Genomic DNA, 21768 nt, shown 5'->3' with positions numbered 1-21768 from the left:
TCTAACTGGATAAAAATGTAAAATATCAGGGTGCCTGGCTGGCTCATCAGAAGAGCATACAACTCTTGATCTTGGGGTTGTGAGTTTGAGCCCCATGTTGGGTGTAGAGATTACTAAAAAAATTTAAAACATATATAGATACGTGTATGTGTGTGTGTATAATATCAGTTCCCTTACTTTATCGTTAAAGGTGTAAACACAGGGGAGTTGCCACACAATAAAAAGCGATGGGACATTCTACCTGAGAATAAGCCATATTAGGAAACAGAGAAAAGATAGTGACTTCCATGTAAAACAGAGAGGAATTCCTTTGGTTTCCAAGGTTTGGTGTCTATTATAAAGTTATGTTGGTGGTGGTTTTTATTGGAGTAGCAGGGAGCACCATTTAAGCAGTGACCCTTTCTAGCCCAGGTTTGCCCGTTTGTGTCTGCGAATCGCTCAGGCCAAATCCTATCAAATGTGGGCTACGGAGCCTACAGGTAGAGAATACATCCTATATAAGGCAGTGTTTCTCAAACTTCAGTGTACATGACAATCATGTAAGATCATGTAAAAACGCAGATTCTGAGGGGGCCTGGGTGGCTTGGTCGGTTAAGCCTCTGCCTTCGGCTCAGGTCATGATCCCAGGGTCCTGGGCTCAAGCCCCGCAGCATCGGGCTCCCTGCTCAGGGGGAAGCCTGCTTCTCCCTCTCCCTCTGCGCCGCCCCCCCCCAACTCGTGCTCTCTCTCACCCTCGTGCTCTCTCTCAAATAAATAAAACCTTTTAAAAAATAAGATACAATAAAAATGCAGATTCTGATTCAATAGGTCTGAGGTAGGGCTGGAGACCCTGCCTTCTCACCAGTTCCCAGACAATGCTGCCGCCGCTGGTTAAAGAACACACTGAATAGGAAGGCTATAAAACAGGAGTGCAAACTCAAAAAGTCCAGGCCAGCAGCAGACGTGTGATGGCGGAGGATACAACATAACATGTTGGGGACTAGTGGGAACGGTGCGGTGAACTGGGGCATGCATTCTCCACCTTCAAGCGTGCAAACAGCAATATTGTGCTCTCCCAACAAAGGCAGGGCTGCAGCTGAATTCCCCGCCACCAGTTTTCAGCTGCTGCACAAGGGAGGCAGGCAGGCAGGCAGGCATGCACGGCTTAGTAGCAAAACCTGAATAAAAAACAGGAGGCCTCATTCTCGCTTGCTCAGCATTTTTTCGGGTGAGCCCCACCATGGACTCCGGTCTCTCTTATGGAGAACAGAGACTCGAACATTGCATCAAGCTGTTGCGCTTAAAACTTTCTAAAAGATGTTTGGGCACAGGTAGTATACCTCCAGCTCTCTCTCTCTCTCTCTGATAGTAAAACACCAAAGGGTCAGAGCAGCACTTTCCCCCAATTGCAGTTAGGCGTTACACTGGCATTTTGAAGATTGCCTCTGAACTCACTGAGGTGGCGGTTTCAGGTAGATGCACTGGTTGCCAATGGAAACAGCAACCTCTGGGCCAGGCACAGGAACGGGCTGAGGCGGGAGGGGAAAAAGCCACATAGTAACTGAAATGTGTTCATGAGAACCCCCGGAGAACACCCCGAGATAACAGGATGGGGTGGGATGGGCGTTTCCAGGAGCTAGGAACCTACATTGGTAGGTGGGACAAGACTCAGCCAAACACAGGTTCCCTTAAGATCACTAGAAAAGGTTTCATTTGTCTTACGTGATGATCATCTGTACCCCTATTGTTTTATATTCCATCTTCATTCCCAGCTTTTGAAACAGGCTACACTGGCACAATTCGAAAGAGATATAATGCGGGTCACATATATAATTTTAAATGTTCTAGAGGCTATGTTTAAAACGTAAAAAGGGCGCCTGGGTGGCTCAGTTGGTTAGACGTCTGACTCTTGATTTTGGCTCAGGTCATGATCTCAGGGTTGTGAGATCGAGCCCTGCATTGGAATTGCGCTGGGTGTGGAATCTGCTTAAGATTTTCTCTACCTCTTCCTTCATGCCCCTCTCCCCCCCACTCACACTCTCTCTCAAAGAAAAAACAAAAACAAAACAACAACATAATATATTTATTCACTCATCTCCCCGATCTCCAAGTGCTTTAGTGGAGAAAAAAATATTATGGCCTGATCTTGACCAGCCACAAAGCTAAATGTTAACAGCTTTAGTTAATGGAACTTAATGAAATTAACACAATTTTGTCTCATTATTGGTGCTGTATATTTAAATAGAGGTTATTTGAAGATTTAAAGAATTGAAACAAAGTACTGTGCAGCTTTAAAGTGTTTTGGAGAGCAGTGAGGCATTTTCAAATTACCGACCTACTTTACGTGAGAATACTGAAGTGGTAGTTTAAATAAGCTGTACCTAGAGTGATCATACGCTCTAGTTTTCCGGGAGTAATGCCAGTTTTTTTTTGTTTTTGTTTTTTTGTCTTTTAAACTGCTTTATTAACGTCACAATATATAATGAACATCTTGCCATGCAATAGGGTGAAACTCTCCTGCTGACAGAATCTTACATTTTGGGTCAAAATTCAACATTCAATTAGAAGCTGGTCATAGGAGACCCACAAGAGACATGTAACACCAAAAGGTTTACAACAAATGTACGTTGAGAACATTAAGTTTAGGAAGCAGGTGTGTCTTCCTATTAACTTCAGGGAAAACATCAAGACTCAAGGCATAAGGCAAAACTCATCATGATGGTCATGGTGAGGAGGGTCAGTGCTAACTGCCCGCAGACTATGACTGAATTGCTTTTCCCTCAGCTGTCCCATCTCGTCCCCAATCCTTTCCATATTCTCCTCTCTCATCCTTGCCGGTGGTTCTCCAAGCCTCTGAATCATGTCCCACCTATACTGCAGGATGGGCTGCCTAACACGGAACCGCCTACGATTTACTCGAGGCACACAATATTCACCAGCTTCCAAAGGGAGGGCCAAGGGCTCTCCTTTATTAGCAACTTGCTCCTTTTCATCCTTTTTTTCATTTTCCTGTTTGGCGTTCTCCACGTTGAGATTTTTTTACTGCTTGCTCCTCTTTGGACGCCATTGCTCCTGGGCCCATCCTTGCAGTCTCCTCCTCCTCCTGATTCTCGCCGAAGAGTGCGCCCCCCGGCGGCACTTAGACCTGCACACCTGCTCCCCTCCCCCCCTCCTCTCGCCCGCACGCCCTCAGGGCCACCGGGAGCAGGCACCGAGAACCAAGTGAGTGCAGGCCGGCTCTGACCGTAATGCCAGTTTATACCTGCTGTCCCATCAGAATTATTAATGATTCCCCCTTTCACTCTCAAAATTTTCCCAGTTTGAACAATTTTGTATAAAGCATGACTAACATGTACAACTTAAACTTGCATATTTTCTCAAAAAAAACCCCAAAACCAAAAACCTCCTATGTTGAGTTTTCCTATATAAAATCTTATACTCAGGGTAAAGAAAGAACAAAGGGCATTTCTATATTTTTTTACTCTTCATTCCAAGACCATACTCAATAGACTTAATTTGCGTAAGTGAATTATGGAAAATTGACCCATGGGCATAACAGAGTCTCTTTGTTTTCTGTGTTTCTTTCTTTAAGATTATTTTGTTCCTGTAAGTTGTTCATTTCTGAACATAGCACTCTTAGCGATATGTTAGTATTAAAGTTTTGCAGAAAAAATGCTATATGGATATAAATTATTCTTCCTGCTACTAAGGCAATATATTTATTTTTAAATAAAAAGGGGAAATACTTTAAGCAATTTATTTTTAAATCACTACAGTTCACCTGGAATAATCTGGAACCAGATGGGATAGTCTAATATACTATCAAGATGGGCTTTCAGTTGTCTGGGAGGGCTGAGTCTGCAAATGATTTCTTTCTCTCTCTCTCTCTGAGATTATATAGAAAGAGAGCCTATTTGATTTTCACAGAGAACTCTCAGCATGTAGATTTCTGGATTTTCCTTTTTCCTTCTTCATGTATCACTTTATGGATTCTCTACAAATTTTTTGTTGGTGCTGTGGTTTTTGTTTTGTTGTTTTAGTTAAGAGCATATTATTCTGAGATTTATTTAAAAGGAATTTCCTTGGGGTGCCTAGCTGGCTCAGTTGGTCGAGTGTATGGCTCTTAATCTCAGGGTTGTGGTTTCAAACCCCGCATTGGGTGTGGAGATTACTTAAAAATAAAACCTTAAAAAATAATAAAAATAAATAAAAGGAGTTTCTTTGAGAGCTGTATGATAACAGAGTCTTTCTTAGGCTATTGTCTCTATTTATTATTCTCATACTCTTTAATGTCTTTTCCAAATGCAAGTTGCCACTTGTCATTTTTGCTTCTGAAAAATCAAAGTATAACTTATCCAAACAAATAAACAAACAAAATATATAAAGGTCATGTCTCCCACCAGTAAAAGTTTGGGCAGGTTTGCTTGCAACCCTCATATGAAAAAACCGAGGATTCTCCGAGTTTCTCAGCTGTTCCTCACACTGTGTGTGCCATATCCACTTGGACCCACCTCTGCAGTGTCCCAGTGGGACTTGGGGGAAAGAGGACTAATATGAACATGAATTTCATGCTGTCTGCTGTGCAGTAAGTAATCAAGTCTTTTGTCTCTGACCAAGGAATCTCATGTCTTCTGCCAGCTTCCACGAAACTGTGACAGCCTAAATTGAGAGCTTGCAAGTAGGGTAAAATCTGGGTTCTTTACAGTTCTTGACAGCGCACCACTTCAAAAACCCTGTCAGCCACACTCTCACTTCAGCCACTCCTGCTGCAACTTCTTTCAGGTAGATCTCAGTTAATTTTATGCAGAGGCACTTTGATAGTGCCTTGCTTCAACTCGTGATATGTCCCTCTACCTGTCTGCTCTAAGGAACCTCTGACACCCCTGCGTAGGACACCCAGAAGATCCCACTCAGTGCTCTGGGATGTGCAACCCGGAAGAGAAGAGGAAGGTGACCAATGGGGAACAGAAACCAATGGAAATAAACTTGCTTCTTCTTTTAACCCCAGGTGGAATGTTCTGCAGTACATTTCAATAAAAGCCCTCTAGGATGATCATTGCAGGATCATGTACCAATCACCCACAGGGTAACTAACCCCTTAAGACATCCTTGCCTTGCCTTCTCCTCTTCCCTGCCTTGTATGCCTTTCCCATAAGTTAATGTCCAGAATATTTGAAGAATTATTGTTGCATCAGTGTTGGGACTAAGCTATTTAGTGTAGAGTGTGGGATCCTAGGTTCTAACAGAATACCAATGCTTTTCAGGTATGTTAAGAAGAATGTTTAGTCCCTCTATTAATTGCTATTACAGGACTTGCTAATCTCATATTGAAAAAGAGCAAATGTAAAATGATAAGCACAAAATGCATGGAAGAGAGAAATAGGCATATCCCACGAACACATTAGTTTTTATAACTGCCTACTCAAGTTTCACTAAAAAAAAAAAAAAAAGGCAGGATTTTAGAATGCTGGTTGTTAGACCAATTTTACAATAAAGTGCTCACTTTGCTCAAGCAAAATGCAAAGTTTAAGGGAACTTATCCTTCATTTTTCATATTCATAGTGACTCTCCATGGGTAAACTGCAGTGGAAATGTGGTGGAAAGAAGGCACTGGCCAGGGGTCTTGCTATAAGGAACTATCTTGTAAGGTTCACTCGCTTTGACAAGTTCCAGATGTGCTGCATCTACCAGAATTATTGAGATACTGGAGCCTAGCATCGATCATAGAGATGTGATTTCTTGCTATATAGAAGATGAGTGTTTATATAACCAGTTATCTACTTGTAGGATCTAAAAACAGAATAGGTTTTTTATTTTAATCTTTTTTGGTAAGACTGCTGTCTATTTGGGATATTATGCTTTACACGTCACATGAAAGAAGGCACTGATCATTTTAATTCCTGGGCCTCTGTTTTTCCTTCTCTTTTATTTTTTGGTTGCAACCCTCAGCCACTTTCTCAGGATATAGCTCATTATCTTCAGCGATGGCTAGTAGACAAGGGATCCTCTTCAGCTCCCTACAGCATATTCTAAGATCACTCTTACCCTTTTTGAAGAACTAGGTTTCCAAAGAGGTGCCATAAAAATCATTTTTAAAAGTTTATGATGTAACTTATTTTAAATACTTTATTTATATTTTTGAGAGAGAGAGAGAGAGCATGTGCGAGGGAGCAGAGGGAGAGGGAGAAGCAGGGAGCCCAACACAGGGCTCAATCCCAGGACCCTGAGATCATGATCTGAGTTGGAGGCAGACGCTTAACTGACTGAGCCACCCAGGCGCCCCTGATGTAATTTATTTTAATTCACTCCAAATTTTAAGACACATGTGCTCTTCTATCCTTTTCATGTGGTTAAGGGAAAAAATGTATTAGAATGTATGAGTAACAACGTAATAGGACTTAAAACTGTTAAGAAGGATTACAGTCATTGCTATCGAAGGATGTTGAAGTAATTTTACTGGCTTTTCCACAATTCCCAGAGATGCAAGCACAGGAAGAAAAGACTCAGTGGAGTCTTTTACCTTCACTTCACAGAGGCCCTGATTTTTGCTGGCTTCTCTGCCCTGGTGTCAACATTAAACACCCAAGTCACTGTCCATCCAGAGTCACGCTGTTAACATTCAGCGAATGGATTCATGCCACATATCCTCCATCTCTGCCTTTTGTATTTTTCTCACAGGAAGAGGGTAAATTGAGGCTCTCCTGTCAAGAAAAAGAAGCTACCTTTAGAAAGTACTAGACATAAATCTTAACTGTTGGAATTAACAACACTAAAGTATTTGTGTCCTTTTCTTCCCCACATTAAATAGCTGATTTAATGTATGGTAAAAGTTTGTCCTGCACTCCTTGGTGACATTTGTTTAATTTGTATATCCATGCTACAATACAAGCTGCTTTTCTGATAATCCAGGAGTTGACAAACTTTTTCCATAACAAGCCAGATAGTAAATATTTTAAGATTTTATTTATTTATTTGACAGAGAGAGACACAGCGAGAGAGGGAACACAAGCAGGGGGAGTGGGAGAGGGAGAAGCAGGCTTCCCACCGAGCAGGGAGCCCGATGCGGGGCTCGATCCCAGGACCCTAGGAGCATGCCCTGAGCCGAAGGCAGACTCTTAACGACTGAGCCACCCAGGCGCCCCTAGATAGTAAATATTTTAGATTTCGTGGGCCACAGAGCTCTGTGGCAACTACTCAACCCTGCCATGGTAAGGCAAAAGTAGCCACAGACAATAAACAAATGAGTGTGGCTGTGTACCAATAAAACTGTTTTTATGGACGCTGAAATTTGTTTTTTATAAAATTTCATGTGTCACAAAATATTATTTAAATTTTTTTCCAATAATTTAAAGATGTAAAAATACATTCTTGCTATGTGTACAAAAACAGGCAGCAAACTAGATTTGGCACGCAGAGTATAATTGGCAGACCACTGATGCTCCAATGTCAAACTCATTAAAGTTTATTGTTGTGTTTAAAGCTCAAGAGTAAATTCTGCCGGTGGCTCCATTTAAATTACATTTTAGCACTTTGGGGGAGGGGCAGGGATTTACAACCTAACTGTAAAGTTCTTTTTGGGGATAAAATTTGGTATTTAAAACCTAAAGCCAAGAAAAAAAATTATTCCACGTCTGAAAAATCTCTAGCACTGAACCCCAGTCGACATCACTGTATTAAACTATATCTTGATAAACTATTTTAAAATTAATGGCCATTTACCCCTTTGGGTTTTTTAAATAAAAGTTGACTAATTGTATAATTGTAATCTTATTCTGGAATTTTAAAACATACAGGGATATTAAAAGTTCTATATAATACTGATACATCATTTTAAGACTTTACTCTCTAGTGTATTTCTTTTCCAGCAAAAGGGCACCAAGACAAAGGCCCTGAACTTGGAATTTCTAGGGATTTTTCAAAATGTTAAATCATCTTCTTTAAAGCTAACAAGCAATTTGGAAGTCAAACCATTATGACTTCGCTGGAGTGAATATTCTTCCCATTAATGGCTAAACTGAAATTGTCAGCCTACTTCAGAGTGGTACCAGATGCTACAGAGTTTCAGTGCCTGGAGATGAAACTTGACACATCACGGGATTTGCTCCTTGACCTCCCAGTCCTACTAGTATTTTACTTCACAAAGGAGCCCAGTGAATTAAAAAAGAAAAAAGAAAAAAAAAAGAAAAAACAAACAAAACAAAACTCAACTTTCGTAAGTTTACATTTAAATTTTAAAAATACAAATTTGGTCTTATGATTCTCTGAATTTAGTAATAATGACAAGATTTATTTCAGAGTGTTTGAAATCTATGTTTTAGGGGGAAAAATATGTTTTTTTCTTTGTATGCTTCAGTCACCTTCAAGTACAGCATGTTTATTTTATCCTATAAATACTTTTTCTTCTTTGTTAGAATTCCAGATATTTCTTACCAGCACTTCCCATTCTTCATATTTTTATTTTTATTTTTTATTTTATTTTTATTTTATTTATTTAAGATTTATTTTATTTATTTATTTTTTTAAGTAATCTCTACACCCAACATGGGGCTCAAACTCACGACCCCAAGCTCAAGAGTCACATGTTCCTCTGACTGAGGCAGCCGGGTGCCTCTTCATATTTTTAATTTTGAAACTGGGTTACAACTATCCACAGGTACCACAAAGATGGACAGATGAACAGACAGACAAGACAACAAGACAGGTATTATACTAAACAGCTTGGCTTCCTTTTTTTTTTTTTAAGATTTTATTTATTTATTTGACAGACAGAGAGAGCACAAGCAGAGGGAGAGTCAGAGGGAGAAGCAGACTCCCCACTGAGCAGGGAGCCCGAGGTGGGGCTCGATCCCAGGACCCTGTGATCGTGACCTGAGCTGAAGGCAGACGCTTAACTGACTGAGCCACCCAGGCGCCCCTTGGCTTCCTTTTTTTAAAAATACCTAATCCTAGAAGAATTATATCTCTTTAAACTATGCCACAAAATCAGTATGTTCTTTCCAATATGGAGTATGGAATCATTTGAACTTTCAAATTGAATTTAAAATTAACTTTACCCGAGCCATTTATGTGTTAGCTATGTTGAAAAAAACTTTTTTTTTTTTTTTAAAGGGGGGAGAAAAGAGGTGTGGGAAGGGGTAGAGGGAGAGAATCTTAAGCAGGCTCCACACCCAGCAGGAGCCCAACACAGGGCTTGATCTCATGACCTGAGCTGAAATCGAGTCTGATGCTTAACCAACTGAGCCACCCAGGTGCCCTGAACAAGACATTTTAAAAAATATAGTTGAGGTCGTGGCGCCTGGGTGGCTCAGTCAGTTGAACCTCTGACTCTTGAATGTGGCTCGGGTCATGATCTCAGGGTCGTGAGATTGAGCCCCACATCTCCCTCTGCCTCTCCCCCTGCTCATGAGCATGTGCTTTCTCTCTCTCAAATAAATAAATAAAATCTTAGAATATATATATATATATATGTATATTTGATGTCTCCTTGAAAGACTGAATATCCACATGCAAAAGAATGAAGTTGAGCTTTTACCTAAAACTATATACAAAAATTAATTCAAATGGACCAAAATCCTAAACATAAGAGCTAAAACTATATCTCTTAGAGGAAAACAAAGGCGTATCTTCACAATATTAGACTTGGCAATGATTTCTTGGATATGACAGCAAAGGTACAGTCAACAAAAGAAAAAATAGACTAATTGGATTTTATGAAAATGAAAAAAATTTTGTGCATCAAAAGACACTAACAACAGAGTAATAAGGCAACCCAGAAAATAGGAGAAAATATTTGTAAATCATATAGCTGATAAGGGATTAACATCCGGAATATATAGGGAATACCTAAAATTCAACAACAACAAAATCCAATTCAAAAAATGGGCAAAGGACATGAATAGACATTTCTTCAAAGAAGATATACAAGTGATCAACAAGCACTTGAAAAGATGCTCAACTTCACTAATCATTAGGGAAATGCAAGTCAAAACCACAATGAGATACAACCTCATACCCATTAGAATGGCTCCTATTTCACCAAGATGTCCATCAACAGACGAATGGATAAAGAAGATGTGGTATATATATACAATGGAATATTATGCAGCCATAAAAAAACCAAAATCTTGCCATTTGCAACGACGTGGATGGAACTAGAGGGTACAATGCTAAGCGAAATAAGTCAATCAGAGAAAGACATGTATCATATGATCTCACTGATATGAGGAATTCTTAATCTCAGGAAACAAACTGAGGATTGCTGGAGTGGTGGGGGGGTGGGAGGGATGGGGTGGCTGGGTGATAGACATTGGGGAGGGTATGTGCTATGGTGAGTGCTGTGAATTGTGTAAGACTGATAAATCACCAACCTGTACCTCTGAAACAAATAATACATTATACGTTAAAAAAAAAAGAAGAAGAAGAAGATAGTAGGAAGGGAAAAATGAAGGGGGGGAAATAGGAGGGGGAGACGAACCAAGAGAGACTTTGGACTCTGAGAAACAAACTGAGGGTTCTAGAGGGAGGGGGGTGGGGGGATGGGTTAGCCTGGTGATGAGTATTAAAGAGGGCACGTATTGAATGGAACACTGGGTGTTATACGCAAACAATGAATCATGGAACACTACATCAAAAACTAATGATGTAATGTATGGTGATTAACATAACATAATAAAATTAAATTAAAAAAAAGAATGGCTCCTATTTCAAAACAAAACAAAACAGAAAATGACAAGTGTTAATAAGAATGTAGAGAAATTAGAATCCTTGTGCACTGTTGATAAGAACATAAAATGGGACAGCTGCTGTGGAAAACTGTATGGCAGTTCCTCAAAAAATTAAAAATAGAATTACCATATAATCCAGTACTTCTAGTTATACACCCCAAAGAATTGAAAGCGAGGTCTCTAAGCGATATTTGGATACCCATATTCATAGTAGCATTATTCAAAATAGCTACAATGTAGAAGCAACCTAAATGTCCACCAATGGATGAATGAATAATCAAAATGTGGTATAGGCATACAATCGAATATTATTCAGCCTGAGAAAAAAGTCCTGACATATGCCACAACATGGATAAACCTTGAGGATATCATGCTAAGTGGAATAAGTCGGGCACAAAAAGACAAATACTGTACGATTCAGTTTACACGTGGTATCTAAAATAGTCAAATTCATAGAGACAGAAAATAGAATGAAGGTTGCCAGGAGTTGGGGGAGGTGAGGAATGGGGACTGACTGTTTCACGGGTGTAGAGTTTTAGTTTTGTAGAATGAAAAGTGTTCTGAAGATGGATGGTGATGTTGCTCCGTGACAATAGGAATGTACTTAATACCACTGAACTATATACTTAAAAATGGGTAAGATGGTTAAGATTTTGTGTATTTTACCACAATAAAAGAGTTTTTTAAAAATATAGCTGATACCTAATATAAATCAAGACCTTTGTAACCAAAGAGTCCTAAATTCCAATTCCAGCTCTACCACTTACTGGCTTGTTGTCAGCAATTTAGCCGTTTCTAAAGCTCACTTTCCTGGTCCATAAAAAGGTTCAATAATGAAAGAATTAATAAGATAACATATAAAAAGTCTTAATTCAGTGCCGATTCAGTGCTTATGATAGCACTCATTTAATGTATCCTGTTCTTTTTCTCTCATTATACCGGTAATTCAAGCTTACAGCAAATGGGATCAAGAAGGAATTCTTGGAGGTTTCCCTTAATGCACTGCTATTTTTGAAATTTCCTAGTTTCTTTTTCTTTTTTAAGATATTTATTTATTTATTTACTTATTTATTTATTTAAAGAAAGGGTGCACGAACAGGGGGAGGGGCAGAGGGAGAAGGAGAGAATCTCAAGCAGACTCCTCCGACTGAGTGCGCAGCCCCACTCTGGGCTCTATCTCACGACCCTGAGACCTGAGCCAAAATCAAGAGTTGGACACTCAGCCAACTGAGCCACCCAGGCACCCCAAACTTTCCTAATTTCTGTTCAGGATGCCTGAATGGGAGTGAACTCCTAGTTTGGTCACTATAATTATGTCCCTTGATGCCACGGGAAAATGCCCATTTTCCTCACTATTTTAATGCGGGACTAAGCTTAAATATTATTTACCTACCTCAACTACAACCAAACCCTGAAGAAAGGGGTTTGGGTTGGAATCATTTACCCCAGTTCTCTCTCAACTATTCACCAGCTTCTTCTTTTTTTTTTTCAAGTAGGCTCCACACCCAGTGTGAAGCCCAACACTGGGCTTGAGCTCAGGACCCTGAAATCAAGACCTGAGCTGAGATCAAAGAGTCAGATGCCCAACGGACTGAGCCAGAAATGCACCTCCTCCAAAAATGGCTACATAAAAAGAAGGGAACTATTTTTCATTGGCTAATTTGTTGCTACATTCACTCATTAGAATTGTTGACTTAGTTAATATTGCTTCAGCTGTTTTCTCTTGCAAAGGAGACCACATTGGCAACACTAGAAACAACATTCTTTTGGTCAAGTCAGCAATGATGAGAACAGGGTTGCTACTTTTGCTTTCTTGTACACCTGTTCATAAACAAACTAGAGGCTTGCTCTCCTTTCAACATCCCACAAGGAGATATAAACCCAAACAAAATAGAAATGACTTGAATGCAGCATAAAGCCATGAAAGAAGAAGCACAAAAAAATGAAGCTTTTCCAAAAAATGACCATTTCAGGTCTATTTCAAGTTCTTGCTCCTACTGACTCTAAACATTTATTGGATAGGTCACCCAGTTATAGCCTCTTTCTCCTATAGTTTATTTTCTGCACTCTTCCCAAAGTGATCTTAATAAAACGCAGTTTATATTTTTCTTACCCTCGTTTAACTCTATTATCTTGCTATTACCCATTTTGAGAATAGCACACAAGGAGGTTCTTGATGAGGTCCGTTTCTAGTCTCTAGCTCCTCTCCCTCCAATCTTTTTCTATTTCTAAACAACTTATAGTTCCCTGAACACATTTGTCTGTTTCAGTTCTCTTTCATTGACTAAGAGAATGCCTCTTCCTTCCCCTATTCACCTGGTGGTAAACTCATTAATTTTTCAAAACTCAGCTTGGACTTCAATTTCCCCAGAAAAAGTTCTCTGATTCAGAGTTAATAACTTGTTCTTCTGTGCACTTACGCCATTTTACTCATTCATTCATTTGACAAGATTCAATAACATTCAACAAATATTTATTGACCTACTTAACACATGTCAAGTACTGTGCTAGGGAATCTCATCTTCACCTCTGTCTTCCTGGCTAATACTCACATGTAGTTCACCATGTGGCAGGCACTGTTCTAAACAACATACATTTATTAATTTATTTACCTGAGCAACAACTTTGTGAAGTAGATACTCTTACTTATAACCATTGTATAAATGAAGAAACTGAATCCCAGAGAGGTTAAGTAAGTTTCCCATGGTCACCCTAACAGTCCAGCTTCCGAGCGCATGTTCAAGACAGGCCTCATGCCTATTATAAGAGATAACAAGTCTAATGAGGAAGATCAACATTAACAAGTAATTGTAACAAAATTGATAAAAGAAAGAGTACAGTATGCTATGGAAGCATACACCTAGAGACCTAACATGTTCAGTTGGTGAGGCTTCCTTGAGAAAGAGTAAAGCCAGGTCATGAAGGATGAATATGAAAACTGTCTCCTTCAGCCCCTCGATAAACTTTAAGCCACTTAGAAGAGGAGTCCTCTTCTTAGTCATGTCCATATGACAGGACCTATTCTATTGGCTAGGCACAAGTAGGAGAAGGTATTTATTGATTTAATAAATTAATTAAAATGTTAGATGTCTTCTATGAGCTTTACCAAAAGCTTTAAATGTTTTAGTCAATCTGTGTAACATTCCTGCAATCCCAGGATCCTGGGATCATGACCTGAGCCTAAGGCAGATGTTTAACTGACTGAGCCACCCAGGCGCCCTATAATTTTATTTTTGAAATAGTATTTCCCCATGAAATGCTAAGTGTTTTGTCCCACGTATATTTTACAATGAATGTGTAGACTTTTATTTTATAATATGGAGGTTTATTTCATGTACCTATTTTGTCTTAGTCCATTCAGGCTGCTATAACAAAACTACTGCAGATTGGTGGCTTAAACAACAGACATTTATTTCTCCCATTTCTGGAGGCTGGCAAGTCCAAGATCAAGGACCAGATGCATGAGAACATTTTCCTGGTTTTGTTGTGCCCTCACCTGGCAGAAGGGACAAGGGAACTCTGTGGGGTCTCTTTATAAGGACACTAATTCCAACTGCAGCTCTCACTCCCAGGATCGAATCACCTCTCAAAGGCATCACCTCTTTACACCATCACAATGGGGATTAGGTTTCAAAATCAACACGTGAAAGGGGGGCCCCCAGAAACATTAAATTTATAGCTATTGTCCTAAAAGAAATTTTCTGTTCATATTCAAAAGCTATGTATTTGTTTTATCTTTATCCTAGGTTATCTATCTTTGAGGATTTCCTGAGAGAGTGCCTCCGCTTAATAGTGGAGGTAAAAAAAAAAAAAAAAGTGGGAAGGGGGATAAGACTTCCAATAACTTTTCCTGTTAATAGGTGCCTCCACGAGAAGAAAAAAAGATGAGCAAAATTCTTTGAAAGTTGTGCTGGGAACTTATTCTGAGTTGACCATACAACTGACAGGGACTCCCTATTTTTCCTAGAGGGAGCGGCTGCACCCAACTCAAATTTCCACCTGCTCCAAGGTCTCCACCTGCTGGGTACCAGGTTTTCCCAGATAAGTTGTCTATAATCACTTAGCATCTAAACACAGATTGCCTGATGCCCAAGTAGTTTGAATCCTACTAAGATTGTCCCCATGTGTTCCCTATAAGAAAGGAGAACAACTGGAGGGCAGGATAAGCTTTGCTGCAGCACAGACCCACAATCTCACTAGTAACAAGAGGTCCATAGCTTCTCTTGCTCACCGTTGGCTAATAACTTTTCCCAATAAAGTTTATTCCTTTTTCCAGACTGTGTGATTCTGACACTATGGAATTCACTCTTAGCCACCTTGGAAGACAGCCTTAAATGATTCCTTATTTGTCAAATAAAAATTTCTGCTTTACTTAGCACTCAGGAGTAAAAGGTTTTGAGAAGCAGCTGTGTTAGGGGGTTGAGGGGGAGAAGTGGGCTGCTGACAGGGAAAGATTTTTAACACAACTGGATAAACATAGGAGGACTTGGGGCCATATGGTACCCCATGCCCCAGCCCAGGTAGACAATGGCTTAATTGTCCCTCTAATTGGTCACTCCTCCAGTGAAAAATGCACAGGTTTTGGGACATGAAGAGTAGAATTCTAAGTCCTGACTTACCTGTTTTATTGTGTGAACTTACCAAGCAAGTTCAACTTCCAACTCAGCTGTTCAAAAAACTGCTGCATTTATTTATCCGAATCCAATTTAATTTGGCCCTGAGACATCATTCTACTAAGATGGTAGGAAATTCATTCTCTTCATCCCCTCTAACCCTGGCAGGAATTATGCAAAGATTCCAGGGGGGTGTCTTATGTAGCACATAGCACTGGGGAGACCACCTCTTAGTGATGAGGTATCCATTGTCCCATTGTCCAGCCCACCTGGTCCCTCCCTGCTCCTGTCATCTGAGATGGGCATCTTGCCAGGCTTAGGAAGCAGTCTTCCTAGAAGCACTGCTCAGTCATTCTCCACTCAAGTCTTCCATCTCCCTCTCCAGTGGACAGGATCTACCAACATGGTTGTCCCCCTCTAAAGGAACCTCACTCCGCCAATTAACTTTTTCCCTTTCTTACAGGACATCTAGAATAATAAGATTAAAGCCTGCACAGTGGTCTGTACTTTAACAGGTTAATTCCCTTTTCTACTTCCACTTTCTTTCTTACTTCCCCTTAGCATTCCCTATCTCTTACCTTTGAAGATGAAGAATTCAAAACAGTTATTTTACATAGTCCTTGTCTTTTTTTCTGACACAGTTTAGAACCATAGAAGGACCTATGTAAAAAGCCCTGTTCTGCTATCAGTTGCCTAAAATCACTGCAGAGCCTTCTCATGCCTTTAAAATAAAACTATCTCCAGATTCCTATTCCAATGGTTTCTGCTTCTGTCTCTTTTAAGTCTCAGTCCCCAATTCTCTGTTTCCCCTTCTTGGCAATCCTTAACTCTTGCCTGCGTAAGTGGAGGAAAGAGAGAACAACGTACTGTTACAGGGTTTCTTTTCCTTTAGTGCCCATGGTTCTTGGTCACGCTGCTTCAAAGAATGAAGAGGTAGACCAGATGAAGAGTGGTGGGCAGCAAAGCAAAGTTTAATGAGCAATAGTATCAAGTGCAGTACAAAGCTCCCGAAGAGGGAGGGGACCCGAGAGGGTTGCCACTGGAGTTTCTAAATCTAGGGGTTTTTATGGGCTTGTTGGTGGGTGGTTTTAATCTGATTAGCCCTCCATGTGCCTGTCACCCAAACAGGTTGTTGTCAACTATCTATCACGTGGGAAAGGGTGGAGGGTCCTTCCAGGGTGTTTAGTATAAAATCCCTCTAAGTGTGGTTTCCTCTTAGGATGACTAGGTTCCCTAGTCCCTGCCTACATTTCTTCTATCCTTCATTGCTACTGGATAAACAAACTCCCTTCCTCAGAATATGAGTTCATTTAGGTAGGATCAAAAACTCAGTAGATACATTGTACACTGGAAACTAATACAACACTGTATATGTTAACTAACTGGAATTAAAATAAAAACTTAAAAAACTCAGCACATGTTGATGATGACTGCAAAAAGCATTAGTAAAACACCTACTCTGTGGCTAGTATGGAATTAAGTGCTATGAAGAATAAAAGAGATCCTTAGAAGAAAAGGTCCTTCTCCACAAGATTGCAGTCAAGTCAGAACATGAAATGCACAGAAGAGCAGTGTACTTCAGAGAACATGAAAGTATATTTAATAAGGAACTAAATTGTTCAATAGTTAATTAGAAAACAAAACAGCACATGATAAGTTTACCTGTAGATGGTCCACAAGGAGATAAACATGAATTAGGAAAGGGACAGATCCTGAGCTGGGATATCTGGAGAAATGGAACCTTCACTAACTTTGGAGGATGCATAGATATAAAAGAAAATAAATAAAAGATAAAAATGAGACACACACACCACAACACACACACACACACAAACACACACACTCTGTGGAGGCTGAATAAACATGCTGTTAACGGAAAAATAGTGAAAGCACTGGTCCGACCCTAAAGAAAACTTTGTGTTACAGAGTTATCAACATCCCTAAGTAACAACTCTTTTTTTTTTTTTTTAAAGATTTATTTATTTGACAGAGAGAGACGGAACACAAGCAGGGGGAGTGGGAGAGGGAGAAGCAGGCTTCCCGCAGAGCGGAGAGCCCGATGCGGGGCTCGATCCCGGGCTCGATCCCAGGACCCTGGGATCATGACCTGAGCCGAAGGCAGACGCTTAACTGACTGAGCCACCCAGGCGCCCCTAAGTAACAACTCTTAATTCAACACACAAGTCAACAATTATTAAACTTTTATTTAATAATTAAATGTCAATTATATGCCCATTTGTATTATTAAACTGAATTTTATAAATAAAATTCAACAATCATTAAATCAACTCATCTTCTATTTGTTCCTGGAGATAAAAAAGCAACCAGCCATTTAAAACCTAAATTCTAGGGGTGCCTGGGTGGCTCAGGTGGTTAAGTGTCTGACTCTTGATTTTGGCTCAAGCCATGATCTCAGAGTTGGGTGGATGTGGAGCCTCCTTAAGAGTCCCTTCTCTCCCTCTGCCTCTGCCCCTCCTCCCCCACTCTCTACCTCTCTCCCTCTTTAAAAAAAGTAAAAAATAAAAAAAAATAATAAAACCTAAACTCTAATTGTTCATTAATTCCATAGCCATTTATTGTGTCTCTACTTTGTGGACAGCACTGGGGATAGGACATAGGGAAAGAGGAAAAAATACTGAATATAAATTAAATGAGCTAACATAGTCAGGCTTACTAGGCTAAGCATTTTAACATGTCTTATTTCACTTTATCTAACTCAATCCCTCCAGCAAAACCAAGCAAGGATTTTGTCCATTTTACATTTTTGAAATAGAGACTGTCTCTCACTCAGATATAGAGGAATCCAGGCAGGCTACACAGGTAGTATAAAGCTTATAAACAATTTGAGACACAAGATACAGTCATTCAAATAAGTAGTTACTGCGCACTTAGTGTAAAAGATACAAAAGAGAGGTTAAAAACTACAGAGGTAATTCTATGATTAAATGAAGGGAAAATAGGGGCGCCTGGGTGGCTCAGTCGGTTAAGAGACTAACTTCGGTTCAGGTTATGATCCCAGGGGTCCTGGGATCAAGCCCTGCATCAGGCTCCCTGCTGGGGTGGGGGGGAGTCTGCCTCTCCCTCTCCATCTGCCTCTCCCCCAGCTCATGCTCTCTCTCTCTCTCAAATAAATAAATAAATAAAATCTTTAAAAAATAAAAAATAAATGAGGGGAAATAACTTTGGCAAAGATTATGATAACAAGCTTTACAGGTTAATGTGACCAAATCTAAATTAGTGGTTTTTACCCTGTTGCACATTGGAGTCAAACGGGGGAGCTTTAAAGGAATCTGATGTTTGGATCCCATCCCCAGAAATTCTGATGTAATTGATCTGAGGTATAGTCTGGGCTTCAGAATTTTAAAAGCTTCTGAGGTGATTCGAATGTGCAGGTAAGGTTGAGAGCCAGTGTTCTAGAACAGTGCTTCCGAGGCTTTAGAGATTATACAAATAACCTGGGGAGCCTGTTTTACTGAAGATTCTGATTCCGTAGGTCTGTGGTAGGGCCCAGATTCTTCATGTCTTTCCTATGCCTGTGTGTTGAAATGGCAGCAGGCATAAAATACTAATGGAACCCAGAGGAGGGGATATTACTTACTGCTTGGGGAGAAAGTGCATTAGGCAAAATAACTGATATCTCCCTGGCCTGAGCATGGGTTTTGGACTCAGGATAATACAATCTTTTCGCACCAAAACAGATCTTTTTCTCCAGCAAAGTTAACTACCCTCTCGAACACTTGTTATCTCTGAAATCCCAATTTTCACCATTCTGTGCACCATCTACTAGCTCTATCCTTTTAGCTCAACCTTATACTTCAATTATACCAATTCTTAGATTACAGAGTGTTCCAATCCATAGTTCCCAGTACTTTTTATCTATGTATTGATCTGTCAATCTATATATCAGTATCTATCACCTTCCTATAACCTTTCCTTCTTGCTTCCCAAAGATTCCATGATGTATTATTACAATCACTTCCTTATAAACACCCTCATTTGCCCCTCTGTGTGATATTCATCCTCAGTTAAGTCCAACCATTCTTTTCCATGTCTTCCTTCTCTTGACTGAAGGTTAATTGAGAAATTCATACCACTATTCCATCTGGACTCACTTTAAATTGAAAATAGGCACTCAATCCAGCTGGCAATATCACAGTCTTTCCACAGTTCACCTTCTCACTCTCAGAATATATCTCTGGTCTTCTCACCCCTCCACCCTCTTACCCCCGTTTTGCCTCACTCTCAGCTGAAGACCTCATCTCATTTTATTAAGAAAATGCATGTGATCTGGTAGGAACTACTTTATCTTCCCACCCATACACAAAACATCTGCACCTGAATTCATCTTCTGTTTTTCCCTCCTGTTAAAAGGATGGGAATCTACGTTTTTGTTTTTGTTTTTTCCCCCATCTAGGTTCTTTTCAAAGGCCCACTTATGTTTTGGATCCTTTCCTTCATTCTCCTCTATAATTCCATTCCTGTAGATATTCCCTTTTTCTCCAACATCAACAATTTCTCTCTGTACTACACCATTTCCACCATTATATAAGCATTTATCTGTCAACACAACAACATTAACAGAAAACTTCCCTTGCTCTATTTAACCCACTCTAGCCACCATCCTATTTCTCTGATCTTCAACCCCCCACCTCCGCCCCAGCAAAAAAACCTCCAAGAAACCAACCAAAGAAACAAAACCCTAAGACTTGTCCACACTTGTTCATCTTTTGTTTTTTAGTACACTTCAGTCTTTCTGCCTCACACCCTGAAACTATTCTTGCCAGAGACTCTAATGATTGCTATGTTGCCAAATTCGTTGGTCATTTCTGTGTACTCACTACATGACTCCTATGCAGCATTTGCTATAGTTGACCACTTCCTTTCAATTGGAAAACTTCCTTCTCTTGACTTCTATGACATCAACTTTTCACCTCACAGGTCATTCCTTCTCAGTCTCTTGTTAGCTCTTCTTCCTCTGCCCAACTTTGAAATGTTGGAGGTTCTCATAGCTCAGTTCTCTGTCTGTAGTCTGCCTAAGTAATCTCAAGTAGTCCCAAGGTTTTAGGTTTCATGTATAAACTCATAACTGCCAATTTTATGTCTCCAGCCTAGACTCAGACCAATATATCCATCTGTTTACTTGACGTTATCATTTGGATATCTAACAGGCCTCTCAGACTTGATTATTGTCAATACCCACCACCCAAAGACCACTGGGAATAAAACTGTAGTTGAACAAGCTGGGTTTATTGTTTTAGTAGGTGAGAATAGACACCATGGAGAACCTTGGGCATCTTAGTAAGAGGGTGTTAGAAATTTAGACTTGTTAGGTGATTTACGGGAGGGTTCAAGGAAGAGGGACTTTGCTCTGGGTTGGAAACTGTAGGAGGCAGGAGTAATTTTGTAATTGGAAATTTTAATAAGTATTATCTAGAAGGACTGAGTATTATCTACTGGGCTGAAGCTAAAACTGTAATCAGTAAAGCGGCAGCAGTCACTCATATTAGCCAGGATAGGAAAATGTTCGCTCATTTTCGTGGCTCAGACAATGTTTCTGTTTTGCCTATGGTCAGATATGGTTACAGGTATAATTACAAAAATAACTTTTTTTTTTGTCTTGATTTACCATGGTCATAGAGTGGCTTTGTCAGATGTTGATTTCTGTGAATTTACACCCCCTCTTACCACCTCCCCCAACATACCAAGTTCATTCCTACCCCTGCACTTGCTCTATCCTTTGCCTGGTAGTCTCTTTCCCTATTGGCTCCCATCATGGTGCTTCTTTTCTAGTCATTTACACATCCTTCCACTTTATTTCCTTCAAAGAACTAATCAATATCTGGAAGAAATTTGTTCATTTGTTCGTTTCTTTGTTGTCGTCTCCTTACTGGAATTTTGCTTCATACAGGGTTGATGTTTTTCTGCGGTGTTCACGGGTGTAACCCCAGCCTCCAGAAACCTGCCTTACAGCCATGGGCTCAGTAGGAATGAATGATTGTTTGAATATCGCTGGGCTCATTTCTGCAATAAACAACCGGCAGTTGCATTTTTTATTTGTTTTAATTTAGTAGGACACTCAACAAAAAGAAGTGAAAAGCAGGGGGTCAGGAAACTGACCATCTTTTATCCATAGTGTGCCCAGTGTCTTGTGTGGCCACGGTATGTCAGGATGTGCTAGAACTTCTAGAACCTGAGACCTTTCTGTATCTGAATTATCTTTCCTGAAAATAGTGCTGGATCCTTAACCTTACGGTTCACTATTTTTTTTAAGCAAAGAATTATTCCCGGGCTTTATTTCTGTAACCGCTCTTTTAGCCAACCACCGCCTAGGGGAAGAAACCCAACCCTCTTGCGCAAGCGCCCAGTAGCCGATTCCGCGACTCCGAGGGCTTTACAGTGCGCATGAGCAACCTGAAGCGGCGAGGCGGGAAGTGTTGCGCAGGCGCGTTTGG

At 40.1% G+C, this 21768-nt stretch overlaps 1 pseudogene; it reads right to left on the bottom strand.

The window, feature by feature from the left end:
* Positions 1-2427: 2427 nt before the first annotated feature.
* Positions 2428-21090, bottom strand: LOC116645681 (annotated as a pseudogene).
* Between the last annotated feature and the right edge of the window lie 678 nt (positions 21091-21768).

This window comes from Phoca vitulina, unplaced genomic scaffold, assembly GCF_004348235.1.
Source record: "Phoca vitulina isolate PV1807 unplaced genomic scaffold, GSC_HSeal_1.0 scaffold2, whole genome shotgun sequence".
Lineage (NCBI taxonomy): Eukaryota > Metazoa > Chordata > Mammalia > Carnivora > Phocidae > Phoca > Phoca vitulina.
The sequence above is the reverse complement of the archived record's forward strand: the minus strand, read 5'-3'. Positions and strand labels throughout refer to the sequence as shown.